We start from the raw sequence: 21,870 nt of genomic DNA on the forward strand, positions 1-21,870 counted from the left end.
GATATGTATGCGGGACCATTGTCAGTTTTTACTTCTTGGGGTATACCCAATGAAGCAAAAGCTTGCAGGAAATGATGACAGGCATGGCTGCCAGTTTCACCTGTGTGAAGGGAAGCAAAAACTGCACCAGAGAACGTGTCTATGGAAACATGAATATTTTTAAATTTACCAAAAGAAGGCTATTTAGTAACACCTGTTTGCCACAACTGTAGGCTTTGTAAGCCTCGGGGGTTGATTGCTCCTGTAGAAACAGGAGGTTGTACCAATTGACAGTCAGGGCAAGTATGAATGATAGCTTTAGCTTGACTTTTAGTGATTTGGAACATTCGCATGAGTGCTTGTGCATTTTGGTGGAAAAAGGCACGACTCAATTTTGCTTGTTCAAAACTATTTGGCAATGTGTTAGAAATGACCATTGTCAGCTTGTCCGCTCTTGCATTTCCTTCCACTAAAAATCCAGGAAGTGAAGAATGCGCCCTAATGTGAGAAACAAAATATGGATTAGTTCTATATTGCAAAGTTATAAAAAGACATGAAAGCCAACGATGTAAAGTTTCATTACTAACATCCTTTAAAATGGAACCTTCTATTCTCCTGACTACATTAGCAACATAAGCAGAATCTGTGACCAAATTAAAAGGCTGAGGAAACAGCTGAAAAGCTCAAACTACTGCAGCAAGCTCAACAATTTGAGGGGATCCCTCTACTGTTTGAATATCAGATTCCCAAACATCAGTCTTTTGATTAAACCAAGTCACAACGGACTTGTGGCTTTTACCAGAGCCATCAGTGAAGAGAGTCACAGCATGTAAAGGTTCTTCACTAAATTTAGGTTTTTCTCTGAAACTCAATTTTGCTTGCAGTAGTTTGTGAGCTGGACAGTGTATGGAACAAACACCTGGAAAACCTAAGAATGCATATTGTAAATCATCAGAATTTTGCATTGCCCAATTGAAATAATCATTTTTCAATGGCAAATAGATAACTGAACATTCTTGACCTGCCAAAGTTAACAATCTGGTTCTAGCCTTAATTATAATGTATGCAATCATTTCTAAAACTGAGCAAATGGTCTTTGAAAACCTGTAGGGAGGAAAAACCCATTCCATTATTAACAAAGGTTCTTGTTCTGCGGCATCCCACTGGAAAATGAGACCACAAACCTGCATCTTCTCTCCTAAGATTGCAAGAAAGAAAGGATTTTCAGGAACGCAGCGATGAGCTTGTCTTTTTTGAAGAGCTTCTGTGACTTTGTCGAGAGCAGCACGAGCTTCAGGGGTTAAAGTTCTTGGCGAAGTGATGTCGCAACTTCCTCTCAGCAAATGGAAGAGCGGACTCAGTTCATCATTGGTAATTCCCAGCATCGGTCTGACCCAGTTGATTTCTCCTAGAAGTTGTTGTAACTCTTGTAGGTTGTTGACTCTGGTTCGGATCTGAATTTTTTGTGGTGTTCTTGTCGTCTCAGTCATCTTCCATCCCAGGTACTTCTAAGGTGAAACTTGTTGAATTTTCGTTGCAGAGATTTCAAGTCCAGCTTTTTGAATTTCAGCAACAACACAGTCGCGAGTTTCTTCCATCTCTTCCTTTCAAATGACCCACCCTTAAAGCCAATTTTTCTTTCTCTGTATCTATAGATTGACAAACACCAGAACAACCATGTTTTTGCTTAACTGAAAAAGAGTTCCCCGGAACCACAATTTCCCGAGTGGAAGCAGCCACCTCAGCCTCCACCCCAGGCCCAACAGAATCCAATTCAGGTTTCAGTGTCCCTGCACAAACAATTTTAGGAAGTACAGTCACTTTTTCATTTCCATCTTTTACACACTTTGTTCCATCCCCCTTACAAGAGTCACATATTTTTACATTAACAGAACAACGCAAAGAAAAGTCCAAAAGAGTCTCATTTTTTCCCAGAGAGAGAGAAGAAAGATTTTGTTCAACAGAGTTAAAAGCAATACTTTCAGCATTTGCAACAACACTTGTAACATTCTCCGATACTCACACAGTCTCCGGTTTACTGGAATTTAATGAGACAGAACCAGAAGCTTTGTTTTCTGAGTCCAAGTTGATCTTATTATTATCAGTTTGTTTAAAACAGCGCTCCAACAGCGCTCTACAAACCGGCATAAGTTCTCTTAAGCTTTCATCTTTTTTGAGAGAGACTAGATTATAGATTCTCCAGATTATCTGATCCCAAAAATGAAAAGTAAAAGCAGACTGCAGATTTAAATCTTGCGTATTCGCTTTAACCCAGATAAGTAAGATTTAAGCTCAGTTTTTGAAATTTCAGAGTGACCTTTTTCTTGTAACATTGTCTCTAATTGATGAAAAACATCCCATTCAACTTTTGATAAATTCTTTCCCATTTTTGTGTTCTTTTAATAATTTTCTTTTTCTCTATTTTGCCTCCCAACGTCACCCAAGCGCTCTCCCGAGATAAGTTACTTACAATTTTCTTGGCTTCGGCGGGAGAGATGATACAGTGTGCTCCTTGTTAACACTTGGGTCTCCGCAGCTGGTACTTCCACGATTTTTCTTTCTTTTTCTTCTATTCTACGTCCTCACACGAGGCACCAATATGCGGGGGAAGGGACAGGTATAAGTCCAATAGTGTCAGGAACCCACGCCTTAAAAAAGGAATCCACTAGGCCGCGGCAAAATATCCAAATATGGATAACATGGTAACCAGACCAGTGAAGAGATTTTTGCTTTTATTTCCAGCACATCAGTCTCAAAATACAAAATGGAGACATGACAGCTCACTGATCCACACCAAAAAATGTCTCCTTCAACAGGGCTCATACAGCAATACATAAAATCATCTCAGACTAGAATTCAGCCAATCAGACACAGAAAACACATCTTGACAAGCATTCTATCCAATCTTATAAAACATAGGTAATCGTAGCTAAAACAAAGACTAGTTGCTAAGAGACAAAGAACAGAGTTCTATTCATGCTAATCTTCTAAAGATATACATTAAATAACCTTGTTGCCATCCTAAAGCCAATTCTACAGAAGCCTATTGTTATTTGTCACGTCTACTGCTTGGGAAACTTTTCTGCTTGCACGGAAATCTTTTCTGCTTGCATGGGAAACTTTTCTGCAATGCTAACAAAACTCCAGTCTAAGGCCTACATACTTCTTTGTAACCATTTCTTAAAAATCCTCTAACCTTATGGATTCCAACATCAGGCCTTTATCAGTTCCATAGCTTTAAGCCATAACAAACACAATTCAACCAACCACCATGCACCATGCTGTGAACACACGACGGTTCTAGAACTTGTTGATTTACCTCTAATTCAGCTGCCTCACCTCCCACAGTCCTTTTCTACTTAGCCAAAGTAATGGGCCTCAGCCCAAGGCCTTCCTTTTGTAAGCTTCTAGCTATATGCAGCAGTAAACCACTACTTTCTTCTGTGCCAAGACTTTAGGTAGACGATTTGCATCTGCCCTTCCAGTGAAACCTAATGGGGAGAGAAAAGCCTCTCAGAGATGTTTAGTCATTCCATTTTCTAGACAGGCCAAATTCAAAGAAAAGCAAGCTATGGGATTGTGTACTTGCTCTTACAAAACACCTGCTGCCCTCTGACAATCAACTAGCAGAAAACCAGCCAAACTGAGACTTGAGGCAAACGACCCTTGGAAGGGAATAATGATGTGATCAATCAAGACAACACTTTTCTAGGCTACCGAGATATTGGAAATGTCAGCAACGGCTTGAGAGCAAAGGCTGAACAAATGGGGAAAGGGTAAAAGAATCCCAAAAAAAACATGACCAAAGGTTAAAACAATTCCAAGAAAAACATGGGCAAGTAACCTGTTGAAGCCTTCAGGAAATCAGTGGCCGCTGATTGACATAGGCCATTCAAGTTAATTGACCCCTGCACCTTCCACTCCTTTTTCATAGGGTGAATTGAGACCATGGAATCACAATTCCTTGGATTTTGTTCTTAACTTTAGGAGAGAAGTACAGCAGCTGAAGTACCTGTTACTGATGTGATACCCAGAAACACAGAGTTGACACATTTCATTCTTGGCCAATCACAACAAGCAAGACTAAGAGGATAAGGCTGGCTTATTTTCATGACATTTTTCTTGTTTGACAGCCTGCTCTGATTGCAGTGAAACTTTTTCATTAGCTTTTCTCTACAAGGAGAAAGTCCAGTTCACTGTCCTGCCCTACTGCTGCAAGTATACCATTTGGTTTGTCGAGCCAAAAAATTGAGTTGGAAGGTACGGAGCTAAGAGCCGCTCCGGGGCGTCTTTCGGCAGAAGCCGCGCTAAGGAGAGCACTGTGAGCGGCACAATCGTCTTTGCGCGAAGAAGCCGCATCTCTGTCTCTGGGAGCCGGAGGGAGCGGCAGCTTCGGGAAGGTGAAGAAGCAAGCTGTACAACACTGGGATTGTGTACGCACCTTGCCAACTGATAGAAAACAGTACTTTTGCACTCTCCTGACTTTTCCAATCACATGAACATTCGATTGGAAGCTGTTTTGGACAACTTTTCTTTTCTTCCTGCCATACACTTGGCAGACATCCGTGCAACGTCTAGAAAACGATGGGAGATGCTTTCTGTGCTGGCACAATTTTTCCAACCAGACATAGTGGAAAAGCTTTTTGCCGAGATGTATATGAGAAGAGGCGCTAAAGACGAAGGTAGGATGCTGTCCGGAGCTAAGAGCTGCTCCCAGGCATCTTTCGGCAGAAGCCGCGCTAAGGAGAGCACTGTGAGCGGCACAATCGTCTTTGCGCGAAGAAGCCGCATCTTCGGCTCCGGGAGCCGGAGAGAGCGGCAGCGTCGGGAAGGTGAAGAAGCAAGCTGTACAACACTGGGATTGTGTGCGCACCTTGCCAACTATTAGAAAACAGTACTTTTGCACTCTCCTGACTTTTCCAATCACATGAACATTCGATTAGAAGCTGTTTTGGACAACTTTTCTTTTCTTCCTGCCAAACACTTGGCAGACCTCCGTGCAACGTCTAGAACCCGATGGGAGATGTTTTCCGTGCTGGCACAGTTTTTCCAAAGCAGACATAGTGGAAAAGCTTTTTGCTGAGATGTAGATGAGAAGAGGCGCTAAAGACGAAGGTAGGATGCTGTCCGGAGCTAAGAGCCGCTTCCGGGGCGTCTTTCGGCAGAAGCCGCGCTAAGGAGAGCACTGTGAGCGGCACAATCGTCTTTGCGCGAAGAAGCCGCTTCTTCGGCTCCGGGAGCCGGAGAGAGCGGCAACTTGGAAAAGGTAAAGAAGCAAGCTGTACAACACTGGGATTGTGTGCGCACCTTGCCAACTGACAGAAAACAGTACCTTTGCACTCTCCTGACTTTTCCAGTCACATGAACATTCGATTAGAAGCTGTTTTGGACAACTTTTCTTTTCTTCCTGCCAAACACTTGGCAGACATCCGTGCAACGTCTAGAACATGATGGGAGATGTTTTCTGTGCTGGCACAGTTTTTCCGAGCCAGACGTTGTGGAAAAGCTTTTTGCTGAGATGTAGATGAGAAGAGGCGCTAAAGACGAAGGTAGGATGCTGTCCGGAGCTAAGAGCCGCTCCCGGGTGTCTTTCGGCAGCAGCCGCGCTAAGGAGAGCACTGTGAGCGGCACAATCGTCTTTGCGCGAAGAAGTAGCTTCTTCGGTTCCGGGAGCCGGGGAGACCGGCAGCTTCGGGAAGTTTAAGAAGCAAGCTCTACAACACTGGCATTGTGTGCGCACCTTGCCAGCTGACAGAAAACAGTACCTTTGCACTCTCCTGACTTTTCCAATCACATGAACATTTGATTGGAAGCTGTTTTGGACAACTTTTCTTTTCTTCCTGGCAAACACTTGGCAGAAATCCATGCAACGTCTAGAACACGATGGGAGATGTTTTCTGTGCTGGCACAGTTTTTCCTAGCCAGACATAGTGGAAAAGCTTTTTGCCGAGATGTAGATGAGAAGAGGCGCTAAAGACGAAGGTAGGATGCTGTCCGGAGCTAAGAGCCGCTCCCGGGCGTCTTTCGGCAGAAGCCACGCTAAGGAGAGCACTGAGAGCGGCACAATCGTCTTTGCGCGAAGAAGTCGCTTCTTCGGCTCCGGGAGCCGGAGTGTGCGGCAACTTGGAAAAGGTAAAGAAGCAAGCTGTACAACACTGGGATTGTGTGCGCACCTTGCCAACTGACAGAAAACAATACCTTGGCACTCTCCTGACTTTTCCAGTCACATGAACATTCGATTAGAAGCTGTTTTGGACAACTTTTCTTTTCTTCCTGCCAAACACTTGGCAGACATCCGTGAAACGTCTAGAACATGATGGGAGATGTTTTCTGTGCTGGCACAGTTTTTCCTAGCCAGACATAGTGGAAAAGCTTTTTGCTGAGATGTAGATGAGAAGAGGCGCTAAAGACGAAGGTAGGATGCTGTCCGGAGCTAAGAGCCGCTCCCGGGCGTCTTTCGGCAGAAGCCGCGCTAAGGAGAGCACTGTGAGCGGCACAATCGTCTTTGCACGAAGAAACCGCTTCTTCGGCTCCGGGAGCCGGGGAGAGCGGCAGCTTCGGGAAGGTGAAGAAGCAAGCTGTACAACACTGGCATTGTGTGCGCACCTTGCCAACTGACAGAAAACAGTACCTTTGCACTCTCCTAACTTTTCCAATCACATGAACATTTGATTGGAAGCTGTTTCGGACAACTTTTCTTTTCTTCCTGCCAAACACTTGGCAGAAATCCGTGCAACGTCTAGAAAACGCTGGGAGATGTTTTCTGTGCTGGCACAGTTTTTCCTAGCCAGACATAGTGGAAAAGCTTTTTGCCGAGATGTAGATGAGAAGAGGCGCTAAAGACGAAGGTAGGATGCTGTCCGGAGCTAAGAGCCGCTCCCGGGCGTCTTTCGGCAGAAGCCACGCTAAGGAGAGCACTGAGAGCGGCACAATCGTCTTTGCGCGAAGAAGCCGCTTCTTCGGCTCCGGGAGTCGGGGAGAGCGTTGGCTTCGCAAAGGTGAAGAAGCAAGCTGTACAACACTGGGATTGTGTGCGCACCTTGCCAATTATTAGAAAACAGTACTTTTGCACTCTCCTGACTTTTCCAATCACATGAACGTTCGATTGGAAGCTGTTTTGGACAACTTTTCTTTTCTTCCTGCCAAACACTTGGCAGACATCCGTGCAACGTCTAGAACATGATGGGAGATGTTTTCTGTGCTGGCACAGTTTTTCTGAGCCAGACATAGTGGAAAAGCTTTTTGCCGAGATGAAGATGAGAAGAGGCGCTAAAGACGAAGGTAGGATGCTGTCCGGAGCTAAGAGCCGCTCCCGGGCGTCTTTCGGCAGAAGCCGCGCTAAGGAGAGCACTGTGAGCGGCACAATCGTCTTTGCGCGAAGAAGCCGCATCTTCGGCTCCGGGAGCCGGAGAGAGCGGCAGCTTCGGGAAGGTGAAGAAGCAAGCTGTACAACACTGGGATTGTGTGCGCACCTTGCCAACTATTAGAAAACAGTACTTTTGCACTCTCCTGACTTTTCCAATCACATGAACGTTCGATTGCAAGCTGTTTTGGACAACTTTTCTTTTCTTCCTGCCAAACACTTGGCAGACATCCGTGCAACGTCTACAAAACGATGGGAGATGTTTTCTGTGCTGGCACAGTTTTTCCTAGCCAGACATAGTGGAAAAGCTTTTTGCCGAGATGTAGATGAGAAGAGGCGCTAAAGACGAAGGTAGGATGCTGTCCGGAGCTAAGAGCCGCTCCCGGGCGTCTTTCGGCAGAAGCCGCGCTAAGGAGAGCACTGTGAGCGGCACAATCGTCTTTGCGCGAAGAAGCCGCTTCTTCAGCTCCGGGAGCCGGGGAGAGCGGCAGCTTCGGGAAGGTGAAGAAGCAAGCTGTACAAAACTGGGATTGTGTGCGCACCTTGCCAACTATTAGAAAACAGTACTTTTGCACTCTCCTGACTTTTCCAATCACATGAACGTTTGATTGGAAGCTGTTTTGGACAACTTTTCTTTTCTTCCTGCCAAACACTTGGCAGACATCCGTGCAACGTCTAGAACACAATGGGAGATGTTTTCTGTGCTGGCACAGTTTTTCTTTGCCAGACATAGTGGAAAAGCTTTTTGCCGAGATGTAGATGAGAAGAGGCGCTAAAGACGAAGGTGGGATGCTGTCCGGAGCTAAGAGCCGCTCCCGGGCGTCTTTCGGCAGAAGCCGCGCTAAGGAGAGCACTGTGAGCGGCACAATCGTCTCTGCGCGAAGAAGCCGCTTCTTCGGCTCCGGGAGCCGGAGAGTGCGGAAACTTGGAAAAGGTAAAGAAGCAAGCTGTACAACACTGGGATTGTGTGCGCACCTTGCCAACTGACAGAAAACAGTACCTTTGCACACTCCTGACTTTTCCAGTCACATGAACATTCGATTAGAAGCTGTTTTGGACAACTTTTCTTTTCTTCCTGCCAAACACTTGGCAGACATCCGTGAAACGTCTAGAACATGATGGGAGATGTTTTCTGCGCTGGCACAGTTTTTCCGAGCCAGACATAGTGGAAAAGCTTTTTGCTGAGATGTAGATGGGAAGAGGCGCTAAAGACGAAGGTAGGATGCTGTCCGGAGCTAAGAGCCGCTCCCGGGCGTCTTTCGGCAGAAGCCGCGCTAAGGAGAGCACTGTGAGCGGCACAATCGTCTTTGCGCGAAGAAGCCGCTTCTTCGGCTCCGGGAGCCGGGGAGAGCGGCAGCTTCGGGAAGGTGAAGAAGCAAGCTGTACAACACTGGCATTGTGTGCGCACCTTGCCAACTGACAGAAAACAGTACCTTTGCACTCTCCTGACTTTTCCAATCACATGAACGTTCGATTGGAAGCTGTTTTGGACAACTTTTCTTTTCTTCCTGGCAAACACTTGGCAGACCTCCGTGCAACGTCTAGAACACGATGGGAGATGTTTTCTGTGCTGACACAGTTTTTCCTAGCCAGACATAGTGGAAAAGCTTGTTGCCGAGATGTAGATGAGAAGAGGCGCTAAAGACGAAGGTAGGATGCTGTCCGGAGCTAAGAGCCGCTCCCGGGCGTCTTACGGCAGAAGCCGCGCTAAGGAGAGCACTGAGAGCGGCACAATCGTCTTTGCGCGAAGAAGCCGCTTCTTCGGCTCCGGGAGTCGGGGAGAGCGTTGGCTTCGCAAAGGTGAAGAAGCAAGCTGTACAACACTGGGATTGTGTGCGCACCTTGCCAATTATTAGAAAACAGTACTTTTGCACTCTCCTGACTTTTCCAATCACATGAACGTTCGATTGGAAGCTGTTTTGGACAACTTTTCTTTTCTTCCTGCCAAACACTTGTCAGACATCCGTGCAACGTCTAGAACATGATGGGAGATGTTTTCTGTGCTGGCACAGTTTTTCTGAGCCAGACATAGTGGAAAAGCTTTTTGCCGAGATGAAGATGAGAAGAGGCGCTAAAGACGAAGGTAGGATGCTGTCCGGAGCTAAGAGCCGCTCCCGGGCGTCTTTCGGCAGAAGCCGCGCTAAGGAGAGCACTGTGAGCGGCACAATCGTCTTTGCGCGAAGAAGCCGCATCTTCGGCTCCGGGAGCCGGAGAGAGCGGCAGCTTCGGGAAGGTGAAGAAGCAAGCTGTACAACACTGGGATTGTGTGCGCACCTTGCCAACTATTAGAAAACAGTACTTTTGCACTCTCCTGACTTTTCCAATCACATGAACGTTCGATTGCAAGCTGTTTTGGACAACTTTTCTTTTCTTCCTGCCAAACACTTGGCAGACATCCGTGCAACGTCTACAAAACGATGGGAGATGTTTTCTGTGCTGGCACAGTTTTTCCTAGCCAGACATAGTGGAAAAGCTTTTTGCCGAGATGAAGATGAGAAGAGGCGCTAAAGACGAAGGTAGGATGCTGTCCGGAGCTAAGAGCCGCTCCCGGGCGTCTTTCGGCAGAAGCCGCGCTAAGGAGAGCACTGTGAGCGGCACAATCGTCTTTGCGCGAAGAAGCCGCTTCTTCAGCTCCGGGAGCCGGGGAGAGCGGCAGCTTCGGGAAGGTGAAGAAGCAAGCTGTACAACACTGGGATTGTGTGCGCACCTTGCCAACTATTAGAAAACAGTACTTTTGCACTCTCCTGACTTTTCCAATCACATGAACGTTTGATTGGAAGCTGTTTTGGACAACTTTTCTTTTCTTCCTGCCAAACACTTGGCAGACATCCGTGCAACGTCTAGAACACAATGGGAGATGTTTTCTGTGCTGGCACAGTTTTTCTTTGCCAGACATATTGGAAAAGCTTTTTGCCGAGATGTAGATGAGAAGAGGCGCTAAAGACGAAGGTGGGATGCTGTCCGGAGCTAAGAGCCGCTCCCGGGCGTCTTTCGGCAGAAGCCGCGCTAAGGAGAGCACTGTGAGCGGCACAATCGTCTTTGCGCGAAGAAGCCGCTTCTTCAGCTCCGGGAGCCGGGGAGAGCGGCAGCTTCGGGAAGGTGAAGAAGCAAGCTGTACAACACTGGGATTGTGTGCGCACCTTGCCAACTGATACAAAACAGTACTTTTGCACTCTCCTGACTTTTCCAATCACATGAACGTTCGATTGGAAGCTGTTTTGGACAACTTTTCTATACTTCCTGCCAAACACTTGGCAGACATCCGTGCAACGTCTAGAACACGATGGGAGATGTTTTCTGTGCTAGCACAGTTTATCCTAGCAGACATAGTGGAAAAGCTTTTTGCCGAGATGTAGATGTGAAGAGGCGCTAAAGACGAAGGTAGGATGCTGTCCGGAGCTAAGAGCCGCTCCCGGGCGTCTTTCGGCAGAAGCCGCGCTAAGGAGAGCACTGTGAGCGGCACAATGGTCTTTGCGCGAAGAAGCCGCTTCTTCGGCTCCGGGAGCCGGAGAGTGCGGAAACTTGGAAAAGGTAAAGAAGCAAGCTGTACAACACTGGGATTGTGTGCGCACCTTGCCAACTGACAGAAAACAGTACCTTTGCACACTCCTGACTTTTCCAGTCACATGAACATTCGATTAGAAGCTGTTTTGGACAACTTTTCTTTTCTTCCTGCCAAACACTTGGCAGACATCCGTGAAACGTCTAGAACATGATGGGAGATGTTTTCTGCGCTGGCACAGTTTTTCCGAGCCAGACATAGTGGAAAAGCTTTTTGCTGAGATGTAGATGAGAAGAGGCGCTAAAGACGAAGGTAGGATGCTGTCCGGAGCTAAGAGCCGCTCCCGGGCGTCTTTCGGCAGAAGCCGCGCTAAGGAGAGCACTGTGAGCGGCACAATCGTCTTTGCGCGAAGAAGCCGCTTCTTCGGCTCCGGGAGCCGGGGAGAGCGGCAGCTTCGGGAAGGTGAAGAAGCAAGCTGTACAACACTGGCATTGTGTGCGCACCTTGCCAACTGACAGAAAACAGTACCTTTGCACTCTCCTGACTTTTCCAATCACATGAACGTTCGATTGGAAGCTGTTTTGGACAACTTTTCTTTTCTTCCTGGCAAACACTTGGCAGACCTCCATGCAACGTCTAGAACACGATGGGAGATGTTTTCTGTGCTGACACAGTTTTTCCTAGCCAGACATAGTGGAAAAGCTTGTTGCCGAGATGTAGATGAGAAGAGGCGCTAAAGACGAAGGTAGGATGCTGTCCGGAGCTAAGAGCCGCTCCCGGGCGTCTTACGGCAGAAGCCGCGCTAAGGAGAGCACTGAGAGCGGCACAATCGTCTTTGCGCGAAGAAGCCGCTTCTTCGGCTCCGGGAGTCGGGGAGAGCGTTGGCTTCGCAAAGGTGAAGAAGCAAGCTGTACAACACTGGGATTGTGTGCGCACCTTGCCAATTATTAGAATACAGTACTTTTGCACTCTCCTGACTTTTCCAATCACATGAACGTTCGATTGGAAGCTGTTTTGGACAACTTTTCTTTTCTTCCTGCCAAACACTTGTCAGACATCCGTGCAACGTCTAGAACATGATGGGAGATGTTTTCGGTGCTGGCACAGTTTTTCCGAGCCAGACATAGTGGAAAAGCTTTTTGCCGAGATGAAGATGAGAAGAGGCGCTAAAGACGAAGGTAGGATGCTGTCCGGAGCTAAGAGCCGCTCCCGGGCGTCTTTCGGCAGAAGCCGCGCTAAGGAGAGCACTGGGAGAGGCACAATCGTCTTTGCGCGAAGAAGCCGCATCTTCGGCTCCGGGAGCCGGAGAGAGCGGCAGCTTCGGGAAGGTGAAGAAGCAAGCTGTACAACACTGGGATTCTGTGCGCACCTTGCCAACTATTAGAAAACAGTACTTTTGCACTCTCCTGACTTTTCCAATCACATCAACGTTCGATTGGAAGCTGTTTTGGACAACTTTTCTTTTCTTCCTGCCAAACACTTGGCAGACATCCGTGCAACGTCTAGAACACAATGGGAGATGTTTTCTGTGCTGGCACAGTTTTTCTTTGCCAGACATAGTGGAAAAGCTTTTTGCCGAGATGTAGATGAGAAGAGGCGCTAAAGACGAAGGTAGGATGCTGTCCGGAGCTAAGAGCCGCTCCCGGGCGTCTTTCGGCAGAAGCCGCGCTAAGGAGAGCACTGTGAGCGGCACAATCGTCTTTGCGCGAAGAAGCCGCTTCTTCAGCTTTGGGAGCCGGGGAGAGCGGCAGCTTCGGGAAGTGAAGAAGCAAGCTGTACAAAACTGGGATTGTGTGCGCACCTTGCCAACTGATACAAAACAGTACTTTTGCACTCTCCTGACTTTTCCAATCACATGAACGTTCGATTGGAAGCTGTTTTGGACAACTTTTCTATACTTCCTGCCAAACACTTGGCAGACATCCGTGCAACGTCTAGAACACGATGGGAGATGTTTTCTGTGCTGGCACAGTTTTTCCTAGCCAGACATAGTGGAAAAGCTTTTTGCCGAGATGTAGATGAGAAGAGGCGCTAAAGACGAAGGTAGGATGCTATCCAAAGCTAAGAGCCGCTTCCGGGGCGTCTTTCGGCAGAAGCCGCGCTAAGGAGAGCACTGTGAGCGGCACAATCGTCTTTGCGCGAAGAAGCCGCTTCTTCGGCTCCGGGAGCCGGGGAGAGCGGCAGCTTCGGGAAGGTGAAGAAGCAAGCTGTACAACACTGGGATTGTGTGCGCACCTTGCCAACTATTAGAAAACAGTACTTTTGCACTCTCCTGACTTTTCCAATCACATGAATGTTCGATTGGAAGCTGTTTTGGACAACTTTTCTTTTCTTCCTGCCAAACACTTGGCAGACAACCGTGCAACGTCTAGAACACGATGGGAGATGTTTTCTGTGCTGGCACAGTTTTTCCTAGCCAGACATAGTGGAAAAGCTTTTTGCCGAGATGAAGATGAGAAGAGGCGCTAAAGACGAAGGTAGGATGCTGTCCGGAGCTAAGAGCCGCTCCCGGGCGTCTTTCGGCAGAAGCCGCGCTAAGGAGAGCACTGTGAGAGGCACAATCGTCTTTGCGCGAAGAAGCCGCATCTTCGGCTCCGGGAGCCGGAGAAAGCGGCAGCTTCGGGAAGGTGAAGAAGCAAGCTGTACAACACTGGGATTCTGTGCGCACCTTGCCAACTATTAGAAAACAGTACTTTTGCACTCTCCTGACTTTTCCAATCACATGAACGTTTGATTGGAAGCTGTTTTGGACAACTTTTCTTTTCTTCCTGCCAAACACTTGGCAGACATCCGTGCAACGTCTAGAACACAATGGGAGATGTTTTCTGTGCTGGCACAGTTTTTCTTTGCCAGACATAGTGGAAAAGCTTTTTGCCGAGATGTAGATGAGAAGAGGCGCTAAAGACGAAGGTAGGATGCTGTCCGGAGCTAAGAGCCGCTCCCGGGCGTCTTTCGGCAGAAGCCGCGCTAAGGAGAGCACTGTGAGCGGCACAATCGTCTTTGCGCGACGAAGCAACTTCTTCAGCTCCGGGAGCCGGGGAGAGCGGCAGCTTCGGGAAGGTGAAGAAGCAAGCTGTACAAAACTGGGATTGTGTGCGCACCTTGCCAACTGATACAAAACAGTACTTTTGCACTCTCCTGACTTTTCCAATCACATGAACGTTCGATTGGAAGCTGTTTTGGACAACTTTTCTATACTTCCTGCCAAACACTTGGCAGACATCCGTGCAACGTCTAGAACACGATGGGAGATGTTTTCTGTGCTAGCACAGTTTATCCTAGCAGACATAGTGGAAAAGCTTTTTGCCGAGATGTAGATGTGAAGAGGCGCTAAAGACGAAGGTAGGATGCTGTCCGGAGCTAAGAGCCGCTCCCGGGCGTCTTTCGGCAGAAGCCGCGCTAAGGAGAGCACTGTGAGCGGCACAATGGTCTTTGCGCGAAGAAGCCGCTTCTTCGGCTCCGGGAGCCGGGGAGAGCGGCAGCTTCGGGAAGGTGAAGAAGCAAGCTGTACAACACTGGCATTGTGTGCGCACCTTGCCAACTGACAGAAAACAGTACCTTTGCACTCTCCTAACTTTTCCAATCACATGAACATTTGATTGGAAGCTGTTTTGGACAACTTTTCTTTTCTTCCTGCCAAACACTTGGCAGAAATCCGTGCAACGTCTAGAAAACGATGGGAGATGTTTTCTGTGCTGGCACAGTTTTTCCTAGCCAGACATAGTGGAAAAGCTTTTTGCCGAGATGTAGATGAGAAGAGGCGCTAAAGACAAAGGTAGGATGCTGTCCGGAGCTAAGAGCCGCTCCCGGGCGTCTTTCGGCAGAAGCCACGCTAAGGAGAGCACTGTGAGCGGCACAATCGTCTTTGCACGAAGAAGCCGCTTCTTCGGGTCCGGGAGCCGGGGAGAGCGGCAACTTGGAAAAGGTAAAGAAGCAAGCTGTACAAAACTGGGATTGTGTGCGCATCTTGCCAACTATTAGAAAACAGTACTTTTGCACTCTCCTGACTTTTCCAATCACATGAACGTTCGATTGGAAGCTGTTTTGGACAACTTTTCTTTTCTTCCTGCCAAACACTTGGCAGACATCCGTGCAACGTCTAGAACACGATGGGAGATGTTTTCTGTGCTGGCACAGTTTTTCCTAGCCAGACATAGTGGAAAAGCTTTTTGCCGAGATGTAGATGAGAAGAGGCGCTAAAGACAAAGGTAGGATGCTGTCCGGAGCTAAGAGCCGCTCCCGGGCGTCTTACGGCAGAAGCCGCGCTAAGGAGAGCACTGAGAGCGGCACAATCGTCTTTGCGCGAAGAAGCCGCTTCTTCGGCTCCGGGAGTCGGGGAGAGCGTTGGCTTTGCAAAGGTGAAGAAGCAAGCTGTACAACACTGGGATTGTGTGCGCACCTTGCCAATTATTAGAAAACAGTACTTTTGCACTCTCCTGACTTTTCCAATCACATGAACGTTCGATTGGAAGCTGTTTTGGACAACTTTTCTTTTCTTCCTGCCAAACACTTGGCAGACATCCGTGCAACGTCTAGAACATGATGGGAGATGTTTTCTGTGCTGGCACAGTTTTTCCTAGCCAGACATAGTGGAAAAGCATTTGCCGAGATGAAGATGAGAAGAGGCGCTAAAGACGAAGGTAGGATGCTGTCCGGAGCTAAGAGCCGCTCCCGGGCGTCTTTCGGCAGAAGCCGCGCTAAGGAGAGCACTGTGAGAGGCACAATCGTCTTTGCGCGAAGAAGCCGCATCTTCGGCTCCGGGAGCCGGAGAGAGCGGCAGCTTCGGGAAGGTGAAGAAGCAAGCTGTACAACACTGGGATTCTGTGCGCACCTTGCCAACTATTAGAAAACAGTACTTTTGCACTCTCCTGACTTTTCCAATCACATCAACGTTCGATTGGAAGCTGTTTTGGACAACTTTTCTTTTCTTCCTGCCAAACACTTGGCAGACATCCGTGCAACGTCTAGAACACAATGGGAGATGTTTTCTGTGCTGGCACAGTTTTTCTTTGCCAGACATAGTGGAAAAGCTTTTTGCCGAGATGTAGATGAGAAGAGGCGCTAAAGACGAAGGTAGGATGCTGTCCGGAGCTAAGAGCCACTCCCGGGCGTCTTTCGGCAGAAGCCGCGCTAAGGAGAGCACTGTGAGCGGCACAATCGTCTTTGCGCGAAGAAGCCGCTTCTTCAGCTTTGGGAGCCGGGGAGAGCGGCAGCTTCGGGAAGGTGAAGAAGCAAGCTGTACAAAACTGGGATTGTGTGCGCACCTTGCCAACTGATACAAAACAGTACTTTTGCACTCTCCTGACTTTTCCAATCACATGAACGTTCGATTGGAAGCTGTTTTGGACAACTTTTCTATACTTCCTGCCAAACACTTGGCAGACATCCGTGCAACGTCTAGAACACGATGGGAGATGTCTTCTGTGCTAGCACAGTTTATCCTAGCAGACATAGTGGAAAAGCTTTTTGCCGAGATGTAGATGTGAAGAGGCGCTAAAGACGAAGGTAGGATGCTGTCCGGAGCTAAGAGCCGCTCCCGGGCGTCTTTCGGCAGAAGCCGCGCTAAGGAGAGCACTGTGAGCGGCACAATGGTCTTTGCGCGAAGAAGCCGCTTCTTCGGCTCCGGGACCGGGGAGAGCGGCAGCTTCGGGAAGGTGAAGAAGCAAGCTGTACAACACTGGGATTGTGTGCGCACCTTGCCAACTATTAGAAAACAGTACTTTTGCACTCTCCTGACTTTTCCAATCACATGAACGTTCGATTGGAAGCTGTTTTGGACAACTTTTCTTTTCTTCCTGGCAAACACTTGGCAGAAATCCATGCAACGTCTAGAACACGATGGGAGATGTTTTCTGTGCTGGCACAGTTTTTCCTAGCCAGACATAGTGGAAAAGCTTTTTGCCGAGATGTAGATGAGAAGAGGCGCTAAAGACGAAGGTAGGATGCTGTCCGGAGCTAAGAGCCGCTCCCGGGCGTCTTACGGCAGAAGCCGCGCTAAGGAGAGCACTGAGAGCGGCACAATCGTCTTTGCGCGAAGAAGTCGCTTCTTCGGCTCCGGGAGTCGGGGAGAGCGTTGGCTTCGCAAAGGTGAAGAAGCAAGCTGTACAACACTGGGATTGTGTGCGCACCTTGCCAATTATTAGAAAACAGTACTTTTGCACTCTCCTGACTTTTCCAATCACATGAACGTTCGATTGGAAGCTGTTTTGGACAACTTTTCTTTTCTTCCTGCCAAACACTTGTCAGACATCCGTGCAACGTCTAGAACATGATGGGAGATGTTTTCTGTGCTGGCACAGTTTTTCCTAGCCAGACATAGTGGAAAAGCTTTTTGCCGAGATGAAGATGAGAAGAGGTGCTAAAGACGAAGGTAGGATGCTGTCCGGAGCTAAGAGCCGCTCCCGGGCGTCTTTCGGCAGAAGCCGCGCTAAGGAGAGCACTGTGAGAGGCACAATCGTCTTTGCGCGAAGAAGCCGCATCTTCGGCTCCGGGAGCCGGAGAAAGCGGCAGCTTCGGGAAGGTGAAGAAGCAAGCTGTACAACACTGGGATTCTGTGCGCACCTTGCCAACTATTAGAAAACAGTACTTTTGCACTCTCCTGACTTTTCCAATCACATGAACGTTTGATTGGAAGCTGTTTTGGACAACTTTTCTTTTCTTCCTGCCAAACACTTGGCAGACATCCGTGCAACGTCTAGAACACAATGGGAGATGTTTTCTGTGCTGGCACAGTTTTTCTTTGCCAGACATAGTGGAAAAGCTTTTTGCCGAGATGTAGATGAGAAGAGGCGCTAAAGACGAAGGTAGGATGCTGTCCGGAGCTAAGAGCCGCTCCCGGGCGTCTTTCGGCAGAAGCCGCGCTAAGGAGAGCACTGTGAGCGGCACAATCGTCTTTGCGCGACGAAGCAACTTCTTCAGCTCCGGGAGCCGGGGAGAGCGGCAGCTTCGGGAAGGTGAAGAAGCAAGCTGTACAAAACTGGGATTGTGTGCGCACCTTGCCAACTGATACAAAACAGTACTTTTGCACTCTCCTGACTTTTCCAATCACATGAACGTTCGATTGGAAGCTGTTTTGGACAACTTTTCTTTTCTTCCTGCCAAACACTTGGCAGACAACCGTGCAACGTCTAGAACACGATGGGAGATGTTTTCTGTGCTGGCACAGTTTTTCCTAGCCAGACATAGTGGAAAAGCTTGTTGCTGAGATGTAGATGAGAAGAGGCGCTAAAGACGAAGGTAGGATGCTGTCCGGAGCTAAGAGCCGCTCCCGGGCGTCTTACGGCAGAAGCCGCGCTAAGGAGAGCACTGAGAGCGGCACAATCGTCTTTGCGCGAAGAAGTCGCTTCTTCGGCTCCGGGAGTCGGGGAGAGCGTTGGCTTCGCAAAGGTGAAGAAGCAAGCTGTACAACACTGGGATTGTGTGCGCACCTTGCCAATTATTAGAAAACAGTACTTTTGCACTCTCCTGACTTTTCCAATCACATGAACGTTCGATTGGAAGCTGTTTTGGACAACTTTTCTTTTCTTCCTGCCAAACACTTGTCAGACATCCGTGCAACGTCTAGAACATGATGGGAGATGTTTTCTGTGCTGGCACAGTTTTTCCTAGCCAGACATAGTGGAAAAGCTTTTTGCCGAGATGAAGATGAGAAGAGGCGCTAAAGACGAAGGTAGGATGCTGTCCGGAGCTAAGAGCCGCTCCCGGGCGTCTTTCGGCAGAAGCCGCGCTAAGGAGAGCACTGTGAGAGGCACAATCGTCTTTGCGCGAAGAAGCCGCATCTTCGGCTCCGGGAGCCGGAGAAAGCGGCAGCTTCGGGAAGGTGAAGAAGCAAGCTGTACAACACTGGGATTCTGTGCGCACCTTGCCAACTATTAGAAAACAGTACTTTTGCACTCTCCTGACTTTTCCAATCACATGAACGTTTGATTGGAAGCTGTTTTGGACAACTTTTCTTTTCTTCCTGCCAAACACTTGGCAGACATCCGTGCAACGTCTAGAACACAATGGGAGATGTTTTCTGTGCTGGCACAGTTTTTCTTTGCCAGACATAGTGGAAAAGCTTTTTGCCGAGATGTAGATGAGAAGAGGCGCTAAAGACGAAGGTAGGATGCTGTCCGGAGCTAAGAGCCGCTCCCGGGCGTCTTTCGGCAGAAGCCGCGCTAAGGAGAGCACTGTGAGCGGCACAATCGTCTTTGCGCGACGAAGCAACTTCTTCAGCTCCGGGAGCCGGGGAGAGCGGCAGCTTCGGGAAGGTGAAGAAGCAAGCTGTACAACACTGGGATTGTGTGCGCACCTTGCCAACTGATACAAAACAGTACTTTTGCACTCTCCTGACTTTTCCAATCACATGAACGTTCGATTGGAAGCTGTTTTGGACAACTTTTCTATACTTCCTGCCAAACACTTGGCAGACATCCGTGCAACGTCTAGAACACGATGGGAGATGTTTTCTGTGCTAGCACAGTTTATCCTAGCAGACATAGTGGAAAAGCTTTTTGCCGAGATGTAGATGTGAAGAGGCGCTAAAGACGAAGGTAGGATGCTGTCCGGAGCTAAGAGCCGCTCCCGGGCGTCTTTCGGCAGAAGCCGCGCTAAGGAGAGCACTGTGAGCGGCACAATGGTCTTTGCGCGAAGAAGCCGCTTCTTCGGCTCCGGGAGCCGGGGAGAGCGGCAGCTTCGGGAAGGTGAAGAAGCAAGCTGTACAACACTGGCATTGTGTGCGCACCTTGCCAACTGACAGAAAACAGTACCTTTGCACTCTCCTAACTTTTCCAATCACATGAACATTTGATTGGAAGCTGTTTTGGACAACTTTTCTTTTCTTCCTGCCAAACACTTGGCAGAAATCCGTGCAACGTCTAGAAAACGATGGGAGATGTTTTCTGTGCTGGCACAGTTTTTCCTAGCCAGACATAGTGGAAAAGCTTTTTGCCGAGATGTAGATGAGAAGAGGCGCTAAAGGCAAAGGTAGGATGCTGTCCGGAGCTAAGAGCCGCTCCCGGGCGTCTTTCGGCAGAAGCCACGCTAAGGAGAGCACTGTGAGCGGCACAATCGTCTTTGCACGAAGAAGCCGCTTCTTCGGGTCCGGGAGCCGGGGAGAGCGGCAACTTGGAAAAGGTAAAGAAGCAAGCTGTACAAAACTGGGATTGTGTGCGCATCTTGCCAACTATTAGAAAACAGTACTTTTGCACTCTCCTGACTTTTCCAATCACATGAACGTTCGATTGGAAGCTGTTTTGGACAACTTTTCTTTTCTTCCTGCCAAACACTTGGCAGACATCCGTGCAACGTCTAGAACACGATGGGAGATGTTTTCTGTGCTGGCACAGTTTTTCCTAGCCAGACATAGTGGAAAAGCTTTTTGCCGAGATGTAGATGAGAAGAGGCGCTAAAGACAAAGGTAGGATGCTGTCCGGAGCTAAGAGCCGCTCCCGGGCGTCTTACGGCAGAAGCCGCGCTAAGGAGAGCACTGAGAGCGGCACAATCGTCTTTGCGCGAAGAAGCCGCTTCTTCGGCTCCGGGAGTCGGGGAGAGCGTTGGCTTTGCAAAGGTGAAGAAGCAAGCTGTACAACACTGGGATTGTGTGCGCACCTTGCCAATTATTAGAAAACAGTACTTTTGCACTCTCCTGACTTTTCCAATCACATGAACGTTCGATTGGAAGCTGTTTTGGACAACTTTTCTTTTCTTCCTGCCAAACACTTGTCAGACATCCGTGCAACGTCTAGAACATGATGGGAGATGTTTTCTGTGCTGGCACAGTTTTTCCTAGCCAGACATAGTGGAAAAGCATTTGCCGAGATGAAGATGAGAAGAGGCGCTAAAGACGAAGGTAGGATGCTGTCCGGAGCTAAGAGCCGCTCCCGGGCGTCTTTCGGCAGAAGCCGCGCTAAGGAGAGCACTGTGAGAGGCACAATCGTCTTTGCGCGAAGAAGCCGCATCTTCGGCTCCGGGAGCCGGAGAGAGCGGCAGCTTCGGGAAGGTGAAGAAGCAAGCTGTACAACACTGGGATTCTGTGCGCACCTTGCCAACTATTAGAAAACAGTACTTTTGCACTCTCCTGACTTTTCCAATCACATCAACGTTCGATTGGAAGCTGTTTTGGACAACTTTTCTTTTCTTCCTGCCAAACACTTGGCAGACATCCGTGCAACGTCTAGAACACAATGGGAGATGTTTTCTGTGCTGGCACAGTTTTTCTTTGCCAGACATAGTGGAAAAGCTTTTTGCCGAGATGTAGATGAGAAGAGGCGCTAAAGACGAAGGTAGGATGCTGTCCGGAGCTAAGAGCCGCTCCCGGGCGTCTTTCGGCAGAAGCCGCGCTAAGGAGAGCACTGTGAGCGGCACAATCGTCTTTGCGCGAAGAAGCCGCTTCTTCAGCTTTGGGAGCCGGGGAGAGCGGCAGCTTCGGGAAGGTGAAGAAGCAAGCTGTACAAAACTGGGATTGTGTGCGCACCTTGCCAACTGATACAAAACAGTACTTTTGCACTCTCCTGACTTTTCCAATCACATGAACGTTCGATTGGAAGCTGTTTTGGACAACTTTTCTATACTTCCTGCCAAACACTTGGCAGACATCCGTGCAACGTCTAGAACACGATGGGAGATGTTTTCTGTGCTAGCACAGTTTATCCTAGCAGACATAGTGGAAAAGCTTTTTGCCGAGATGTAGATGTGAAGAGGCGCTAAAGACGAAGGTAGGATGCTGTCCGGAGCTAAGAGCCGCTCCCGGGCGTCTTTCGGCAGAAGCCGCGCTAAGGAGAGCACTGTGAGCGGCACAATGGTCTTTGCGCGAAGAAGCCGCTTCTTCGGCTCCGGGACCGGGGAGAGCGGCAGCTTCGGGAAGGTGAAGAAGCAAGCTGTACAACACTGGGATTGTGTGCGCACCTTGCCAACTATTAGAAAACAGTACTTTTGCACTCTCCTGACTTTTCCAATCACATGAACGTTCGATTGGAAGCTGTTTTGGACAACTTTTCTTTTCTTCCTGGCAAACACTTGGCAGAAATCCATGCAACGTCTAGAA

This window comes from Melospiza georgiana, chromosome W, assembly GCF_028018845.1.
Source record: "Melospiza georgiana isolate bMelGeo1 chromosome W, bMelGeo1.pri, whole genome shotgun sequence".
NCBI lineage: Eukaryota > Metazoa > Chordata > Aves > Passeriformes > Passerellidae > Melospiza > Melospiza georgiana.